Consider the following 21,450-nt stretch of genomic DNA (forward strand, 5'->3'; position numbering starts at 1 on the left):
GCCCACCCCATCTTTCTAAAAGCTTCCTTTAGGTATTGAAAGGCCACAGTAAGGTCTCCTCAGAGCTTATTCTTCTCCGAGCTGCTTAAGCCAAACCTCCTCAGCCTTTCTGCACAGGAGAGGTGCTCCAGCCCTCTGATGATTTTTGTAACCTTCTCCAATCCAGCAGCTCCAGGCCCTTGCTGTGCTCAGGGCTGGGGCAGCTCTGCAGGTGGGCTCTCAGCTGAGGGGGCAGAATCCCCCTCCCCTGCTGCCCACGCTGGGCTCAGCCCCGGGCAGGGTCGGTTCTCCAGGCTGCAGGTGTGCATCACCAGGTCACGTTGAGCTTCCCCCTCAGCAGCCCCTCCAGCCCTTCTCCCCAGGGCTGCTCTCCATCCTTTCATCCTCCACCTTGTTCTGACACTGGGGGTTGCCCCGAACCGGGTGCAGGACCCTGTCCTTGATTCATGTCCACACAATTCCTGAGCCTGCCCATGGCTCTGGGGCTCCTTGTCCCTGGGACCTGTGGTACCTTTGTGTTTCCTGTCCCAGCACACGGGCTCCAAACAGCACAGGGCATGTCACTCATCCGCTGGAAACATCACAGAGAGTTAAGCTGGAGGGATTTGCCAGCTTCCCACCAAAAAGTCCCTTAAATTAAGTCTGTATCTGCTTGTGGTCTACTGATGCCAGAGAGTAGGTGCACCATGTTTTACTTGTGCATGTTTACAACACAGAAAAATGTTCTTGGAGCACAGATGACAAGAGGTGGCTCACACCACCTTAGGTAGCACATGATGGGCATTGTCAAAGACTGGAGAAGTGACAGACTAGATAATGCTTTGATCTCTTGAGCTGATCCCAAAAAGGCACACTCAATCTTTATATCACCTTTACCTGCAAGCAGATATTAAAAGGTTCTAATTTTTTCCCAATAAAGCATGTTAGTTAACATATTTTTAGAAGTCCTCTTAGTCACATCTAAACGCATGCCAAAGGGATTTAATTTAGACTGCAATTAATTTTCCTCTCCCCTACACAGCAAGTACAAACGGTATAAAAAGCTCCTACATGAAACAGAAAGTATTTTAAAGCCAGCAGAGATGTCAGGCAGTCATGATGTGAGGTAGCAATCAGCAGAAAATGTGACTTATTTGGTACTTACTCTAGTCCTCTCCTTTGTTATAAATCAGGAGTAACTCCACTGAGCTCTGGTTTATTATATGGATGGAAATGAGGTGTAAGCCAGAGAATAAGATCCTTGATTAATCACAAGAAATTTCTTTCTGTCTGAAATACTTAGTTGTCTTCAGTGTGAAGGTTTTCTCAATATATTCTTTTGGCTTGCACTGGTCATGCTGTTTTGTATTATTGTGCCACAGAAGGCGGCTTTTGACGGCAATATTTGTTAAATTGTAGACCTTGCAAAGGGTTTACTGTGCATTTCCATATGTTTGCAAGAGAGGAAAAAGTCACTTCCTACCACAGCAGCAGAGGGATTAATAATGTGAAGGCTAAATTAGTTTTAATGGGTACTTGTCATTTGCTCCAATCTGGAACAAAAAATCTTGAGAACAAAGGGAAAATAGGTAGAGAAATGGAGTGCTCCAATCCACAGTGCTACATTACTGACATTTCACTCAACAGTGCTTTCTTAAAGCTGTTTGTTAAATACTGCTGCTGTTCCCAGTACTGACCTTCACATGGGCTGTCTGAACTTTCATATCAGTACAAATACACTGTGTTGGGTTAGGTGATTTTTTAATACTGAATCCTCAAACAATTCTGCAATACTTTGTTGGACCTGCATTATCCCTCATAGGAAGAAGAGACACATTTTTGTTCTTGCCAGTCCTTTGGGATTCCCCACAAATGTCAAACCACAATTCCAACACCACCATTCAATTTGCATTTAGCAAATGCTACCTGATTGCATAAGCACAAACACGTGGAAGTTCTCCACAATGTCCAGAAAATCCCACTTACATTGGTAAAGGCAGAGTGTGGTTAACTTTTAAGCACAGAAACAGATGCCTCTAGTGTTGAACACAAAAGCCATTTAGGAGCTGTTTAATGTGCTCACAAAAGGTAAAAATGGGACTGTTTACTTCAAGGTATGTTTTATTTTGAAAAAGTAAGGAGCAGAGTGTTAAAAATTAGAAAGGAAAGAACGGGCATTGTTCACATCAGGGAAACTCAGAGTTAAACCAACACTCTAAGCAGAATATCTGTTTGGTGGCTACTTCACACTTTAGCTAGAGAAATGGGAGAATTTGGTTTCACTCAGAGCAGAAGATGACTGTTTTTGAAATATTGCCATCCCCAAGTGAGAGTCCTTGACCTGAACTCATGTCTGAGCTGTTGCTGGGCTTCTTGTGCCATAACTGGTCTCAGTGAAGGCAAAAGGCAACCCCATGGATCCAGCAGGAAATACTCCATCCCAACTGGGGGGTATGGTTGAAGATGAGACTCACCAATATCTATGCCTTGCATTTCCATAATTTGTACAAAACACTGTATTTTGTTTCAATTTTGTACCTTTGGTGAGCCACCAGGAGATTCTGCTGGCACAAGGACACACACACAGGGGGCTGAAGACTTGCTCTATTTACTGCTGGGTTCCTTCCACACAGCACACACACAGACATAACAGAAACCATAGGAAGTTCTTTGACCCCAAATTCTCAGGTTAAGTTTTCTGTCTGACAGTTTAAGAACAAAACCAGCAAGGAGCTGTCTGTACCATCTCCACACATTTCTAAGCCACAAGACACAGCCTGTGAGAAACATCTCCAGCTGAGCTAAAGGGTTTAAAGAGCAATAACTGGAAAGAACCTCCTGTGCCCAGAGCCTCAGGCTACACTTTAAAGGTTTACTGTGCAATCAGGAAAACTTGCTGTTCCACCACAGCCTAATCAAAACTGTCAGCAGATGGGTTAGGGAGAAAGACAACAAATATTGCAAGAGTTAGTGGGAAAGACAAAAAATACTGTAAAAGCTGAAAACTTTAAGCCTCCAAGATGGGGCTGGTAAGGACTCCAGTAACGCCCTTGGATGCCTTAGAGAAAAGGTGCTATCAATATGCTTTTGCTGGAGTCTCTCATTTACAGAAGGTAACCAAGGCAGCCCTAAGATTTAAGAACTGAAAGGACATAAGTTTTGAAAAAGAAACCATTAAACAGGCAGAGAATGCAGGATCAGCTTAAACACGGTGATGATGGGAAGGAGCACACTGGTCTGTCTCTTCCACCTGGAAAATCCACCAAAGTGCCACACAAAATGTCCATAAATACAGTCTATTTAATGTTTTCAGGGTAGGCCGGTGGTCACTGGGAAAACAAGTGTGTCTGTACAAAGGATTTGTCATGTTGAACCCCTCTGGATTTCAGATAAATTGCTGTGCCACCAGGGCCAACTTGAAGCCCTTCAGCCTGGAGCATCCTATGGCCTGGCTGTGTCACTGACTTAGATCACTCTTTGTCCTGGTTTGAGCTGGGAGAGAGGTGATTTTCCTCCTAGTAGCCGGTCCAGCGCTGTGTTTTGGACTCTGTAAGAGAATACTATTGGTAACACACTGATGTTTCAGTTGTGCTAAGTTGTTCTCATGCCAAGTCAAGGAGTTTTCAGTTTCCTGTGCTCTGCCAGCCAACAGGAGCACAAGGAGCTGGGAGGGAGCAGAGCCAGGACAGCTGACCTGAACTGGCCACAGGGATATTGCAGACCTCAGAACGTCCTGCTCAGCACAGAAACTGGGGGAGCTGGCCATGGGGCAGGAATCAGTGCCTGGAGACTGACTGGACATTGGTGGTGAGCACTTGTATTATGCACTGCTCATTTTGTATATTGTTTTATCATTATTATTATTATTTTCCCTTCACTTGCTGGCCTACTAATCTGTCTATCTCAGCCCACTTTTCTCCTGGCTCCATTCCCCATCCCACTGAGGGTGAGGGGAGCAGCGAGCAGGCAGCTGTGGCTGCCAGCTGGGCTTAAACCACGACACTTCACACCAAACACTGAGTTACGGTACAAAATCCTCCCACAGGCTCCAAGTCACCCTTCAGAGCATATGCTACAGAGAGATTCAAGGACACAAACTATTTCTTTATCTGTAGAAAGTAAGATACAGCTGGGTAGTTCTCTCTTGGTTTGTATTGAAGTGTTGGAACAATTATAGACCTTAACCCTTAGGAAACAGAAGTCAGCTTTCTATTTTGAGACCCTGTAGAACACAGACAAGCACGTGAACTGAACAAAGGAATGTTTTCAGAGGCTCAAGGATGTACTGTCTCTTTTAGAGTAAGGCTCTAGGTTTGGAGAGCTGTTCGAGTGCTGTACCACATAAAGAAATCCTGCTGAGCTACCTGCAGTGCTCCAGTGATAAAACCCTGAATGACCAAATCCACACACTGCAGGGAAACAAGAGCACCCAACAGAGCAGCTGTCACATCACAGAACTCCTTGGGTTTGTATGAAAACAAGGCCCTTTAGTCATACATGATGTAAAATTTTCCATCAGGTTTCAGTTCTGATTTTAGGTTACCAAAGCAGCAGAAACACAAAATGCTGGCATTACTCACTGAGTGGAACTCCACAGTGATTTCAGTAACAAGGAGAGTTTCGTGACTCCAGGGATGGAGCTGTACACCAGATTGCATCCCAATGCACTTCCCACCAGATGATGCTGCCCTGATGAGTCCCACCCTCACTTCTTTTGTGAATAAAATCCAGGAAGTTTTATTTTAAAGCAGACCAATTTTCTGAATCTGCAGATCATAAAGTACAGCTGAGGATGGTCAGATTGTTGACCTTGGAAAGCACTGCCTGATGCTTTGTGTACACCCACACAGTGCCCACCACCAATGACTGGGTTTTTCTGTGGTGCAGTGAAAGGTCTTTTTGAAGTTCATTCTGTGTGCCTCCAGTCATTTTGTGCTGTATGAGATTCTTAAAAGACTAAATCCATACTAGCATAATGGCAATAAAAAGTTTTGGAAAGTTCAGTTAAAAGACATGGATTAAATAAATCTATCTGGGTTTTTTTAAACTTGTAATTTGGAATTGTACCAAGAAATTGCATCTTAGTTTACATCAGTGGGAAAGAAAGGAGGAAGGGAAAGGGAGCAAAAATACTTAGAGAAAAATTGTTCTCCTTTAAAAAAGCCTACAAAATAATAAATGTGACACATTGCAAAAGAGAACTAAAAAGGTCGAATGTCTGCTCCCCTAAAACAGAATATCCAGCATGAGAAGTTTTTAATAACATGCTGTGTTGTCTGAAGAAATAATGTTTTGGCTTAGGCTGCAAGGAGCTGGCTCTGTAGTAGATTCACCTTCCTTGGATATTCTGCAAATGACGTTTCATACAGAGAAAAGTAACTTGGAGATATAACAGTAGAACAGGACAATGCAAAAACAATAATGGAAAGAACTGGGAAGGCAGAGTAATTTCAGCATTTAGGAAGCTAACCCAGGTCACGGTGCCCTGTTTAAATGTACAGCACTGCATTTTGTTACAACAGCACACTGGTCATCTCTCCATATTCTTTATGCAAGGGCATAGAAAACTTCTATTAATTAGTTATAAATTAAAAGTGCTAGTCTGCAAACTGCTCTTCAATGTATTTTTCACTTATTTTTATATTTCCCTATGCTAAGCAAGGCTCACCATCACAATGGGAAGAACACTTTAAAAAATCCCAATGCTGAGACAGTAATTTAAGTGTTTTTATGGAACTGAGAAAAGAGATTTTTCCGATGGAAAACCAGCTGATGGCCGTCACTTGAGATTCTTGTTTATGTTTTAGATAAAGGCTGAGGTCACTGAGGAACAGTGACCAATCTGACAGATGGCTTCTTAGGTTGTGGGAAGGCTGTAACTAAATTGTCACTGAAAATGTGTGTCAAATTAAGCAACAAACACCAAAAACCCCCAAAACAAAAAACAAAACCAGAAAACAAAACAGAAAACAAACAAACAAAACCCCAAAAAAACCAAAAACAAACAATAAAACCCAAGAAACCTCAAACCTTCAAATGAAATGAGATATTTTTCCAGTTTTCTAATCTAACACTGCGCCTCTGATATGTAAAATACAGCTATTCTTCAGTTGATTTCCTTTGTTCCAGGAGCAGTTTAACAGTGAAACACATCATCCAGATAAGTCTGTCTTGGGTAAACAGATGGAAAAACGCCAGGCTCTCCAAACTTCTCTCCTAAATGCTCTAACTTTTGTACTGACACAGCAACCTGATACAAATCTCACCTCTGGTACAAAAGCAAATCATCCTCTGCCTCCCTGGTGATATCAGAAGCGCCCATCTTCCCTCATCCAAGAGTTCAGAGAAATTTTTCATGGCTTTCAGGTATTAGTCACTACAGAATCATTACAGAAAACTGCATCACCAGCTCGACAGAAATGTAGGAGGGAAGAACATTCAAAGATAAATCACTGTCCCCCCTCCAGGCTCCTTCAAGATAAGCTTAAGCCCTCCATCCCCTCCCACAGCTGACATTCTCCTAACTCCTGTCAGAGATTACTGGTACAAAGGTAACCTAGCAAAGTCCTGAACTGCAGAGCGCTCGGAGCAGGGAAGGGCTCCCTTCTGCTGGCAGGGCAGGGGCCGAGGCAGGAGGCAGCGGTGACCAATGGCCGGGGCTCAGGGTGACAGATGGCTCAGGGTGACCAATGGCCAGGGCTCAGGGTGGCCAATGGCTCAGGGTGACCGATGGCTCAGGGTGACCGATGGCTCAGCGTGACCAATGGCTCAGGGTGACCAATGGCCGGGGCTCAGGGTGTGAGGCGCGGTGGCTGGGGCTCAGGGTGGCCAATGGCTCAGGGTGACCAATGGCTCAGGGTGACCAATGGCCGGGGCTCAGGGTGGCCAATGGCTCAGGGTGACCGATGGCCGGGGCTCAGGGTGACCGATGGCTCAGGGTGACCAATGGCCGGGGCTCAGGGTGGCCAATGGCTCAGGGTGGCCAATGGCTCAGGGTGACCGATGGCTCAGGGTGCCAATGGCTCAGGGTGACCAATGGCTCAGGGTGACCAATGGCCGGGGCTCAGGGTGGCCAATGGCTCAGGGTGGCCAATGGCTCAGGGTGACCGATGGCTCAGGGTGACAGATGGCTCAGGGTGTGAGGCGCGGTGGCTGGGGCTCAGGGTGACCGATGGCTCAGGGTGACAGATGGCCGGGGCTCAGGGTGACCAATGGCCGGGGCTCAGGGTGGCCAATGGCTCAGGGTGACCGATGGCTCAGGGTGACCGATGGCTCAGGGTGACAGATGGCTCAGGGTGTGAGGCGCGGTGGCTGGCGGCGCTGCGGTCCCCCTGAGGCAGCCCGCCATCATGGCTGCCCCACAGCCCCTCACGGCGCGGCGGGCGCCTCACGCTGCAGCGCCGGCGGCTGCTGGCTGGTCTGCCTGGATCCATCCCCTGGAAATGGGAAGGAGCTTTAATTCCCTACATCCAGGCTCTGAAAGCTCTTCCCCCTGGCTGCCTGCAGCAGCAAAGGAGTGTTCCGTGCTGTGTGCTGTGCGGTCCTGCTGTCCCAATTCCCCAGGGAAGGGTGCTGAGCACGGGCCCAGGGCTGGCCCGGAGCGGTTTGATGTCTGCTCCTCACCTGCCTGACAGAGCCTTCCCCTGCCCTCAGCAGAGCCCAGAGCTGTGCTTCTCTCCCCCAGCACCTCTCCTGCGGGGCTTTTCCTGAAGGGCTTCTTCATTCCCTTTCCCAAAGGCTGCAGGCACCTGAAAGTGAGGACGGAGCCTCAGTGACCCCGGGCTGTCAGCAGTGAGTGATCACTGCAATCAGTACAGGTCCCTGAAAGGCTAACAATGACACAGGGGTGGTGTGGAAATTCTGGTACAGATCTGTCCCAGAAACTCCCCAAATCCATCCTTCCTTCCTCCCTCCCTCTCTCCCTCCCTCCCTCCCTTCCTTCCTTCCCTCCTTCCTTCCTTCCTTCCTTCCTTCCTTCCTTCCTTCCTTCCTTCCTTCCTTCCTTCCTTCCTTCCTTCCTTCCTTCCTTCCTTCCTTCCTTCCTTCCTTCCTTCCTTCCTTCCTTCCTTCCTTCCTTCCTTCCTTCCTTCCTTCCTTCCTTCCTTCCTTCCTTCCTTCCTTCCTTCCTTCCTCAGGACCTTGCTGCCGCTGGCAGTAACAAAGGCAGGATGGGGCATAAGTACAGAAATGCAGAAAAATACACCAAGAATACAGAAACATCCCCACGGCAAGTAGCTGCTGTAATTATTAAGCAGCAATTAACAAGAAAGGCAGCTTAATTCCATGTCCCTGGCCCAGCTGTCATTTGCAAAAGAAGTATAAATGTCTTTGATAAGTTTCTCTTATTTGTAGGCAGCTCTATGCTAGACACATCCTGGGTCAGCAAGTGTCATCTGTGCGAGTAAAAGATTTGGGGAATCAGTCTCCAGGAAACTGTGCCTTAGCAACAATGGAAATTGCAATTATGGAGAACACCCAGGTGCCATTTTCCTTCCAGTACTTCTGAACATGAGCTATCTTCAGATCATTTCCTAGGTAATTCAGGAGACCCTGATGTTCAAGATCATTAAGCTCAAATGAGCTGAGAATGTCCTGCAATCCTAAATCTATTCTGTGCAATCTTAGATCTACTCCGGGTAAATCCTTTGGATTAGGAACATTGGCTTTGATGCTGCAAACCTGTGATTAATTTAGGCTTATGAATAATGCCATTGAATTCAGCCTTTTCTGGTACCTTTGCAGAAATGCTGCCGCATGCAGGGGTTTGTTATGACAGGCACATTTGCTGTGTGCTGCACACTGGAAAACAAAAGGGAAAGGTGGCAGCAGGGGAATGTGGCCCGTTTTGACGAGGGGATCAGAAAGAGCTCTCGGGTGTACGACCTTCAAGGGACAATACCGGCAAGCGTGGTTCACTTACATGAATGGTTTAAAATCATCTACGTGCCTGTGTTTTGGACTGACAGCCTGGTTTTTCTCCTTGGCTAAAGGAGAAATGCTGAACTCCACACTTCTGCATTCTGACCCCTACATTCTTGGGAATAACTAAATTGACTGCTGCCTTTTCCCAGGATCTTGCTCCAGCCCTCACTGCCCATTCAGCAGTGACAGGAGCACAGGGCTGCCCAAAGCAGAGTAAAGCCTGCTGCTTTATTTATTGCGACTCCAAAGGGAATCCCTCAAGCATGCAAAGATTCAAAAGGGGTAGGAAAACGTTGCCTAAAATAACAATCTTATTTTAAACATAGCTTAGAGACTGCCCTGCCTTTCCTCAGTGCAGCAAGTAATGCAGTGAGGGGAGTGAGCTCACTCGTCCTTTGGGAACGAGTCAGAGGGGTTAAGAGGCACAAAAATCTAAACAAAATCACCCAAGACATTTATGCATAAACAAAGAGATGTCTAAGTTACAATGAGGCCTCCATCAGGGTCTTGCCCTGGTGTTTTGAGGACTGATGAGGACCTGCACACCTCCCATGTGGAACTTTCTCCTCTCCTCCTTCTTAGGTGCTGTTCTGCATCCATGGAATTGAAAGGGTTTATGGCTTATAAAAAGAACTGACAAGCTGTATTTCATGAGGATTGTACAGTCCAAACACAAGTGTTTGTAGCTGCATTGCCATGGTAACAGCAAAAAAATGGGTTATCATTTTCTCAGAGGTTGCTGTCCATTCTTCCATAGACTATCTGGCATAAAAGGGTTTATTGCTTTTCACCAGTGCTGTACTGCAGAAATATTTTTAGCTCCACTAATTCAATTTCATATTCAAATCAATCTGAAAATGAGTTACCTTTCAGTCTGCCAAAGGATGTCATGCAAAGCTTTCACTGATTTCATTTTGCTTTGGCTTGTGATGATGGAAAGATTACACCATGTAACAACATGGAAATGTGTCCCAAAGTTCTATAATTCCATTATTTCATTATTTCATTTCAATTTCATTATTATGCATTTGAGTTTGACATAAAATGTTGTTCTTTGGGGAATTGTGGAGGCTTGCACCATCTCTTCAGAGGCCTGAGTAATAACATAATCACGCATTCAAAAGTATCTCAAAGCAGATTGAGAAAATTGCATATAAAAGTCCTGCAATATTGCAAAGGACAAGAATAAATTATTATATTTTACACTAACTGATGTGGGGTATTTAGATATTAATTCACAAATCCAGTAAAAGCCAATAGAAACCAGTTACTTCAGAGTCAGAACTACCCTGCTTACTGACACACAGAATGAGCCAAGCCCAGCATTTCTTGGTTCCCAGATGCTTCTGTAGCCAGCAGACCACATCTCAACGTTTTTGATAAACTGCTGAAGAAGCCAGTTCTGGCACAAACCCTTGGCACAGCCTCCCTTCCAGCTGCTCTGGGAGCAGACCCTGCACTGCAGGGGGATGCCAGAGCTCTGCTGTCCCCAGCTTCCTTCTGAGACCTGCTGCCTTTCTAAAAACAATAACTGAAAAAAAAGGACTAAGTTCTTCTGATAAGATCAAACCCAGGGCTGCTAACACCAGAGACAAGGTTGGTTCATACTCCGTACAGGGCAGTGCTCTGAGTAGATGATTTCTGCAGGGCAGTTTCATTTCTATGCCTACTTACTCTGAACAGCAACTTCCTGAAGCTACCAGCAAAATTTTAATGCTGTTTCTGAGACACCCTTTGTCCTTGAGACTTAAATATTCCAATATTTTTCTTTTTTAAATTTGGAATATTTACATTAATGCTTTACCCATGAATCCAGGTTCAGTGGCAAAGTAGAGAGGTCCATTACAGTTTTAAGGGGAGCTCCATTAGTTTGTGGGTTTCTTTGTAATTTATTTATTTTTTAATTGATCCAGCTGAAAATATTTACATAGCACCAGAGAGTGTTAGTGACAGAGAAGGTCAAGCAGAGGTAAGGAAAAATAAGAAGGAACAGCCTGAAATTGTAGTATGGCTTCTTCAAGTACTGCTCAGAACATCCAGTACAGAGAGGATTTCCTTAATATGGATTAAGGAAACTTCACATTTGTGAAACAATACGATTCTGAAAGATAAGACCAGGAGAACAATCCTTTTCTTGCTAATAACTCCTTGTCTCACAGCACTCAGATTTCTGTCCCTGCCACCCTAATGCTCACATTAATGGAGAGTCCTTCAGCATTTCTGGGCAGAGGGGAAATGCAATTATCTCATCCAGCAAAGGAAAGGATGCAGAGTCACTCAGAGTCACCCGAATTCCTACAGGCAGCCAGTGACTCACCTGGGAATGATGCCCTGTTCAGTGCCTTCCCCACTAAACTCCTCCCTGGAGGAATAAACTCCTGACCCAATGGTAGAAAACAGATCTACTTTCCAGTACAGGCAGACTGGGTTAAGAGAGGGATTTGCCCTTCGACTACAAATTGTGACAGTTCTGGTTTGTTTTTCTCTGCCAAGGTCAGGATGAATAACATGGGAAATGTAGATTTCAGGTTCGGACTTGGTTGTTTATTACATCTTACCTATTTACCGTATTTACAGACTCACCAGCTGTGAGTTTTAACTAGCAAGTTAGAGAAATGAGGTAAAATAGAGAGCTTCTAACTCCTTCCAAGGTTATTTAAGCACTAATCACCCAATACTGAGGTGACACCTATATTATTTATGTTTTTGACCCAATAATGACCACCCAAGGCCTGCAATGCAGACCTTTTTCACCCAGTTACAGAAAAACCACCTAAACCCATGAAGAAAAAGGAAGAAGAAAATGAAGAAGAAGGACTTAGACAACACTCAGAATTCTCCACCTTGACTCACACACGTTACTATATATTAAAATCCCCAAATCTGGGTTTCCAGAATTCCAACATAAACCAGGGGATTTCTCACAGATAACTCAGATTTTTAACTTTTATTTGATTTGGAAGATTAACTCTGGTTAGGTTTTTACAACAGTATTGCATTCTTTTATGCCTCTTTCATAATTATTTTCATGAGATTATATCCCATGATATTTCACTATGCAATTAGTCACCATTGCCCCCAAGTGCCAGGCATAGCAGCTGTAATTTATCTGAAAACAGAATGAAAGCCCCAGCCTCTGGCCCGGTGAGGACAGAAACAGATCCTGGATTAATGGTGCTGCCCAGGGCCCTCTGAGGGAAAGCAGAGCACAGAAAGCAGTTTGGGCATTCCTGCAACACCACAGGTTAGGCAGCAACACCAAATCTGGATTTAAATACTGTTTCATGTCCTCCTAAACTTGATCTCAGAATCAATCAGCCCATAACAAACATTATTGAGCAAGAATACTAAGCCAGATGTTGAGCTGGGTAGACACACAGTACAGATATTACCATCCAAACCATTTTGTCTTAGATTTTCTGATGTCCTTACTATGATGCTCCTGTCCCACTTTCCCAAGGGGATGTAAGGGTAGAGTTTAGTGATGTTTCAGAGATGCAGGAACATATGGTCCTAGATATTTATAGAAAGAGCCCTGGGACTTCCATGTATGAGGAAAGCCTGCAAGCTGCCATCTGGGACTCTACAGTTATTTTCTGTCGGTGTAGTGGCCAAAGGCTGGGAGCCCTGATGGACATCAGTGGCCAGTGGTGTCCCTCAGGAGTCTGTGCTGGGCCCAGGGTTATTGAATGTCTGCACCAGTGACACAGACAGAGCCAGGAGGGCACCCCCAGCACATCTGAGCTGACACCAAGCTGAGGGTGCAGGGATTTGGCCATCCAGAGGGCTTTAGATTTTTCTCTGGCATCTGTAAAACAGAGAATAGTGCATGCAACAATGTCCTGTTTGAAGATCTCTCTCATTTTTAAACTCTCACAGTGTCATTTGACACGGGATCAATGCTTGTCAGAGAAATTTATAAATAGAAAGTAATTTTAACTCTGTCTTTGTAGTCCAGCTCATGAGAGAAACTCTGAGCTTCTGGACAAGAATGACTACTCAGCTTGTTTTGGTGAGGCATCACTTCCAGAGCAGAGAGGCTCCCAAGTTTGGAGCACCCACCAGCACAGCCCTCTGCTGTATGGAGTAGCTGAAGAGTGAATTTTTATGCCTCCCTCTGACTGAAGACACAACTGACAGAGGCAAAAAAGGAGGAATTTTAATTTTTTTTTCTTTTTTAAACACATTAGCTTCACCCTATTGTATTCTCCTCAGCCGTTCTTGTTTCCATTATTTCTGCTAATATAGCACTAGACTTTGAGCAATCTATTAAAAAAAAACTTATTGAAAAGTTTTATATAATGCAAGGGTTTATATATTATATATATATATATATATATATATATATATACACATAACCTCCCTGTGCAGCTCAACACAGAGCTTTAACAATTTTAACGCCTTTCACATCCTTAAAATTTTTCCAAATATTTTTTTAGTATTTATAGTCAGATGAATATTGTATGTATCTACATTGCAGATCACAGCAGAGTTTTATACAAATGGAATTATTCATGGCAAATCCTAGTAAAAAAAGAACATTTTAAGCATATGACTTAAATGCTTTTTTCCATCCATTTGAGCTGTATCAGCCTGAGTTTCAGGTTCTTGCTGGGAGCAGGGACAGGCTGCTGTACAGTGACCCCCTTGAGGTGCTGATAAGGGGCATGGATGGGAATGACAACCTGCCAGCATCCACCCAGGACTTTTATCAGGCAGCACTCAAGGAGCACAGCCAAACGTGAGAATGGCTCTTAAGCAGTAACTCAGGCTGTGAAATCAGGATGGGCCTTCCACAACTCTGAGAAAGAGCAATAATTTACTTAGGCTCAGCTGCACAGTCTTTGCTTCAGTGAGAATCTTCCCTTGGAAGTGGCTAAATGAGACAAATCCACTTTTTTTTTTTTTTTGTACAGGATTTGGAAGATAACTCAATGTTTCATTGTATTGGTCTACAAGAGACATGATAACCTATGAAGTAACAAAAAGCCCTTGAGGAAAAGCTTAGAGATTAGCAATGGGGAAAAATGTACTAAAAATTATGAAAGACCTCATTATTATAATTGGAGATGAATCTACAATACCTGAATATTCCCTATTTCTCATGCCTGTTTCTTTTAACATCTTGTTTAATATATATTTCTACAAGGCAACTGGTTATCACATTCTTTATAAAATATATATTACAAAAATTGTCAAACCACTCTAAACAACTTCTTTTTGCTGAGTAATGATCAAAGAATATACATCACTAAAACAACCTTTTTACCTGCTGTATTTATGTTTGGGTTTTTTAATTCACTCTCAGCTCAGTGTTCCTGTTTGCAGGAAGTGAGATCATCACAGTGAAAGCAGAGAATATTAATGACTCAAAGACTAATAGGCTAATTGCTTATGGGATACTGAGCCAGAAGCCTCAGGTATCAAATGGCTTTTCATTTAATACTGGCAGAGACATCTGAATGATAAGCACGGAAATTGGAGTGATAACCTTGCAGGATGGCAATGTGGGTGCCAGGGCTGTGTCCCCTCCCTGCCCAGCAGCAGCCCTGGCCAGTGGCTCTGAGCACAGCAGGTTCCTGCAGTGCCTGGAGGGATAAATTCTCATTGCAGATCCCTGCTCTGGGATCCCTGCAGATCCCTGCAGATCCTGTCTGGGCACCACTGTGGCTCCCTGGACACAGTGACAGAGCAGTGCTGCAGCTTCAGTGACACAGGCATTCCTACAGGAGCCTTCTGCACACCAATGGTAATCACTGAAGTGACCAGCTTGGCATGCAAATCCCTTTTACACGGAGTATCCACATTTGACAACTATAGACAATTTTACAATTAACACTGCATTTACCCAGCAGATCACTCAAACTTTGTTATCCTGATTTTTTTGAAACCAGATCTAGACCAGATCTTGAATCAGAAGAATAGATTCTTTCTTGTCAAACTTACAACATCACAGACCCTGTGGTAGACAGGACAGTTAAAGAACCTCTGTTTCTGCAAAAAAATACTTCCTTTGGGTCAAGAAGTTCACTTGTGTTTCCTTGCCAGTTCTCAGCAGCTCTTGTAATGTTTTCATTAATAAGGTGGAGGTAAACAAGTCTCCCACATTCTCACAAGGGGCTGCTCCAATTCTGCTGGCAGTGAATTCCTGCCCTGCAGTGCCTGCAGAGTGCTGTTACCGCACGGTGTTAGTGAGCAGATGTTCTCTGCTGCAAAGGCTTCTCAGCAGCACCTCCCACAGTGATTAGCATTGCAGCCAGGGGCTTGTCTCCTGTCTGTTCTAGACGTGAAGAAAGCCCAGACACACTGTTGAACAGTCCAATAAACTGGGAAAGACACAGGGACTCAAATTTTTATAATATATTTATTATTAAATATATTTGTAATATATTTATCAATCCAGTATTTTAATAAGTTAATAGGCACACGCCTGTTGGCCAATGCATGGGTAGTTGCCCTACCTGTGATTGTACAGAGGGTCTGGAAATATATTCATAGGTCTGCTTTTGCACCTTTAAGCATGTATTTGAGTACATTCTGTGACTAGCAGTCCATATCTTTGCTGCTTTGGGAGGTGTGTGAACCATCTGTGCAGGTATGCAGGAATTTACCTGCTCTTATGGGCCTATATTTGATGTACAGTCAAGAATCTGTTTGTACAAACTGTGCACCCAGCAGTGACTGGGTAAATTACACCATGGATAATCATCTCTGGATGTTAAAAACATCAGAGAGAAGGCTCCCAGATCATGACATTATTCTAAGTCCAACATCCAAACAGAGACACATTTGCACACTAATTGTGAAGGGGAGAAGGGGGAAAATTGCCATTTGTTTTTAAAACTTCTGCATTTCAATCAATTTGCTTTTCCATGCTGCCTGTGGAAGTTAGAACTTTATTAAAGAATTTACTAGTTTTCATAAGATTTTAACAGCATGAACAGTGGCTGTACTAATTTGGATATCTACACACCTGTATGTACTTTACAAAATAACAAGTGAGTCTTGAGGCTTTTACTGCAGGTCAGAGTTTTATCCTGCACGTCCAGGTTGGACAAGGTCTCTTTTCCATTGCTTTCTGAAGACACGGCCTGCTCAGATTAGAAAAATGCTCTGAAAACTAAGAGCACCTTCAGGAAGACTGGCAGCTCTTTTTCTCAGTCTCGGTATTTCTCAGTTGTTTTTAGAAGAGCCCGTAGGGCTCAAGGCCAAGATAAGCCCAGCTCAAAGCACAGCAGTGGCTCCAAGCACCCCTGATAAGTATCTGACCCGTTAAGATGTTGTCAGGCTTATTATAGAAGGTGCAGTGTTTGATCTCAGAGGGGCCAGATTAGCACAGCAGACGTGGAAAGTTTGCTGTGACAGGCAGCTGTGGCAGGAGTGCTGACACCCCCGAGGGTCACCCTGCAGTGGCCCACAGCACTCATCCACTTGCCAGCTTAGGCACTTCTCCACAAAGACAGCTGGGACACAGGGCAAGGGTAGACATGACTTTGTTGCCACTGAAGTCAGTGATAAACTCTTAATTAATTCCTCCGGGAGAAGAATCAGGCCGGCTGTAGTGTGATGCTGTGTCCCAGAGGTGGGTTTAGAGCTGGAAATCTGATTGCACTGGCACAAGCCTTGCCCAGTGTGAGACAGGGGACTCATTCCTGTGAGGATGCAGCAGCAGGCACTGACAACAACCGGCAGCACAGCAGGTAAAGCTGATAGCCAAGTTCATTCACTCTCGTGGAAAACAGGTTTGAAGAGAATTCTCAAAGCCTGACTGAAAGCTCACATGGTCTTGTGCATCTGTAGGCAAGCTCTGAGATAAAATACGCTGACTTAGAAAGGCCATGGAATAGGACAGACATTGCTGAGACAGAAACTGAACCAGAAACAAGTTTCAAATGATGACATTACAAATAGACTAGCTATTTTGCAGAAATAGAACTATAAAAGATGTATTGTAGTAAGGCCCACGTGGGGAATTTTAATAGATGATTAGCTTAAAAGCATTAGCAGCATTGTGTAGCAAAAGCTAATAGGCAAAAAAACACTTATAATGCGTTGTAATTAGGAAATAGTTTAACTTCTGATTTTAATGGTGTGAATTGCAACATCTGTACTGTCTCACCCTTCTCAGGAGACTAAAAATAGAGCAAAATATTTTAAAATGCCTCTCAAGAGTCCTGTCTCTAAGTCAGAAAAAGAGTTTTTCCAACAACTCTTCTGATGGTGGAGCCTTCAAAAGTGTAAATGACCCCAGACAGGCGCTGTGAGACCTGGTCTGCAAAGGTGCCACAGGGTTTGAGCCAGGGACAAAATGATTTGAATCTTGTGAACCAATGGTTTAAGATTTGTTCACATTAAGAGATTATGACTAAAACCACTCAGCCTGAATTCAGCCAGTATCTGTTTGTAGACTTGGCCCTTAAAAAGACTTAGAGAATATGTGTGTGATACACAAAAAGTTGGAAGTTATGTTTGCATTGCAAAGTTGGTATTTTTAGATGGGATAATTCACGGGTCGAAGTGTCTAGCAGAAGAGATTTACCAGTTTAAACTAATTTCTACATTTAAACCTCTGGGTTAGATAGTAAATTCCAGTATAAAAATAACACAAAGTGCCATTAAAAAAACCCAGTCCAGAGTAACTGTGTATTTTGTAGACTAAATCTGGGTTTCTCTTGGAATTGAAAACAGAATTTCACTGTGTTTTCAGCTCAGACATTAGACAACTCTGCTAATAAATCCTAAAATAATGGCAGCTCCTAATACAAACTGTAGAACTAGAAATGCTACTTCTAACAGTGGATGCATGAAAAACCAATAGAAATACCCACATGGTATTTTTTTTTAATTACATTTTAATCCAATCAGCTCTGTCCATAATTTGCTCTTACTGTGGTACCATATGACAAAGGAAATATTATTAGTACTGAACTGCCTGAATATGGTGGCATCTGACAAACTAAGTTATTATTCACAGATATTTAGCAGCCTGTGCACTGATCTTGTGTAGCATTTCTGCCTTTTTGTAGCTTAGGATCTAATGAGGGTTATTTAGAAGCAGTTCAGTCTGGCCTCTAAACCCGAACATCTTCTCTTCTGAAGATTTAAGGTAATCAGGGTTTGCAAAAATGACTTCATGATCCTTTTGGGCCTTGCTTTCACTGTTATCAGTGTGTGTTTTCCCTGTGTGTAGAGCAAAGAACACAAGATTTTCTGAGGAGAACCCCAAACCAACAATAAAAAAACCACACACACACAAAAGAAAACAAAAACATCCCCAAAAAACCCCAAACCAAAACCAAAATCAAAATCAAACCAAACCAAAAAAACCCAAAAAACAACAACAAAAAACCCAAACAATAAAATAAAAAACCCCAAAAAAACCCACACCCCACCAAAAACAAACAAAAAACCCCACAACAAACCCCAAACCCCAAACAAACGCCAAAAAGAAAAAAAAAATAAAAAATACAACCAAAACCAAAAAAACATGCCACAAAACCCCCACCAAAACTCTGGAGAAAATGCACTTCAGTCTTAAAGTTTTAAAGAGTAAATGTATATTAACCAAGGTCACCACTATGCCCTCACCCAGAGTGTGTATTAAGCTCACCTCTCCTAGAACTAACCTTTTATATTTTCTACCTCCTATTTAGCTCATATATAATTACTTACAAAAAGAGCCACAAATGTGTGGGTGTGAAATCAAAGCCCTAGAGATTTTTTTACCTGTCCTGTGTTTCAAAAGGGATATTTCCCATGTCTGGTGCCCCACAATGAATATCTGAGAAACAAATTCTAAAACAGCTTTATCACTGGTTTTTTTGTTTTGTTTTGTTTTGTTTTTTCGCCTGTGGTTTCCTACCTGAGATGAGGATCTACACAAACCCAAAGCAAATGGAAAGCAGCCTGCTGCCAAAAAGAGCAGGCAGAGGTCTGCTCCAACTTCCCCTATCCATTCTTCTGCAATTAATTATGTAAATATGTTCCTGCTCTTACTATCACAGTACCATTTTCACTGATTATTTGTGACATGGGAATCTGCTCCTCAGTTAGGACATTATGACACTGCCACTCTGCAGTCAGAGCAGGACAAAAGCCCCCATTCCACACAATTTACTGTACTGGTATTTCTGCTTGATCAAGGTGAATCCAACATCAGAACTGAAGAGATAAGGACTTGGATGAAGCTCCAGGCTGGAACTCTGATTTACCAACAGTCCTCACAAAATGCCCGTGTATCACTGAGAGTCTGCTCAAATCACTGCCAGCCATTATTCCTCTCCATGGAGCTGAAACAGTATTAAAATAAAAGAACAAAAAAACTCCAAAAATCCTTCAGTTTGTTGTAATCTAGTTTCCAGGGAACTCCACTTTTCTATGAAACCCAGACTGCTCCCTCTTATCCTGCCTGGAAAAGAGGAAAATATCATATAAAGCTATAGAAGAAAAAAGGGAGATAAAATTTAAAAAAAAATTAAAATCAAATTATCTGCTTCCTAAAATATAGCCTTAAGCTCCTGGAAATTAGTGCTTAGTTCTTTTCCTACTTTAATCAGGCAATTTGGCTGTAATTGAAGTGGCAAGAGATGCTGCAGAAAAAGTAAACAAATGGGTCACTGCCCTTGTTAAAATAACCTAAATTATTTCTAGAGTCATCCCCACGAGTAGATGGGGCTGTGAATAGCTGGCCTTGCGCTCCTTGTGTAAGCTCTGCCCCACTGGTTGGAATCCTGCTGGATGGGGGATAAGGACTGAGCCCTGGAGATTCATTTTCCTTTGGGTTTAAGTGGCAGTGACAGAAGTTATTAAACCACGGTGTTTATTCTGTCCTGGGACCACATGAGTCACTAATAAAGGCAGCAAAAAAAAAGAGGTTATCTTTTAGTAATTGTGTAATGCAGTACATCCTTATTGGTTTATTTCTGTGCAAAGCAGCCTTGCCTTGCTTCTGACGTCAGTGAAAGGGTAAAAACTGGGATTTTTGGTGTCATCACTGAAAGTGCTCATGCTCCTAAGCAGCCAGCCAGGTAAGTGATAGCATCCTGTCACTGAGGTCAGCTGGAGCAGGCTGTCTTTAGTCCCTGCATGTCACCTTCAAGGAAATTTTGGCTTCTGACACAAGTGGCATAGGGTAAAAGAGAATATTCAGACCCAGGTCCCCAGCACATTCTCAGTCAATAACTTAATAAGTACAGGCTGGCAGCAATCAAGTATCAATTTTAGCACAAACTGTTCAAAACACAAGGTGTTAATTCAGAACTGAGCTTTCAGACAGCTTGTTTAAATCTGAAAAGTTAAAATAGCATTTTATCCAATTTGCAGATTACAGAAGGATTGAGTTTGGTGCTCCCAACTAAAAAGACAGTTTGTCCTTAACATGTAACACAACCTATTGAATCCCAGCAGACTCCAGGAAATACTCTGCAGCAAAACAAGAGTATGGAAACATTATATCCAAGGGACATGATTTTAATTATGAAAATCCATTTTTATCCAGTGGTTCTACTGCCTCAGGAGCCAGTACTCTTCAAATACCTTAAAAATGAGAGTTACCTGTGTTCCACGGGTTCCTGCAGACCTTCATCTCTCTGTTCAGATGCCAGTCCTGGCTGCCTTCCTCTCCTGGATGTCTCTGTCATGGGATGGGCATAATCTGGGGAGCAGGAAAGTAGCAGCCTTCAGTTCCACTCCACACAAGGATGTGGGGAAAAGCCCTGCTGGAGCTCTCTCTCCATCAGATTGTATTTTCCTGCACTGCAAGCCTGGAAACATGGAATCCAAAGGGGCTTAACATATTCCCAGTGGGAAATGTGTGGCTAAAGCCTGAAAGCTTAGAAACAAAGGGAAAAGAATAAAGTGCTTTAAACAAACCATACCAGCACACATAAATGAAATACCAGTGGTCCACAAAATGTTGGGTTTGAACCAAGCAAATTCCTGAATGGAGTTTGGATAGTTACATCACAAAGTCTGAGGAAGAAACCCATAGCACTCTCCTAAACTACACTAAATTAAATTAAATTGCTGTTACTCTCCAGAGTGCTTAATTAATCTCATTTCAATGAGCTTGGCTCGGATTTCTGAAGTGTAGAATTTGAAGAGCAAATTTGTAACTTCCTAAGAAAGAGACAGTCGGTTTCTTCTCTCTGATCAACATATCAGTCACATTTCTGTAGAAACAGTTCCAAAGGGGAAAAGCATTCAGATCACACTGCCACTGAAAGCTCCAGAGAGGAATTCCTGTCTCTGGGTGACAGGTGGAGAGTTGCAAGCAGCAAAAAAGGATGAGCTGAGGTCTCAGTGCCTGGCACAGCACTGTGTGTCCTCCTAAGTTCTCTGTACCCATCACTGCTATCTTGTGAGATGGCAGAGATTATTTTAAAAGGGGACACACAGGAACACAGAAATGTTCCTGTAATTGCTATTAAAACTAGGGCTAAGGTTCCCAGCCTGTGGCAGAGGGGTTGGAATGAAATAACCTTTAAGGTCCCTTCCAAGCCAAACCATTCTGTTATTCTGTGTGTCTGGGTACACTAAAACTGTGGCTAA

The sequence above is a fragment of the Sylvia atricapilla genome, chromosome 12 (genome assembly GCF_009819655.1).
Source record: "Sylvia atricapilla isolate bSylAtr1 chromosome 12, bSylAtr1.pri, whole genome shotgun sequence".
NCBI classification, from domain to species: Eukaryota; Metazoa; Chordata; class Aves; order Passeriformes; family Sylviidae; genus Sylvia; species Sylvia atricapilla.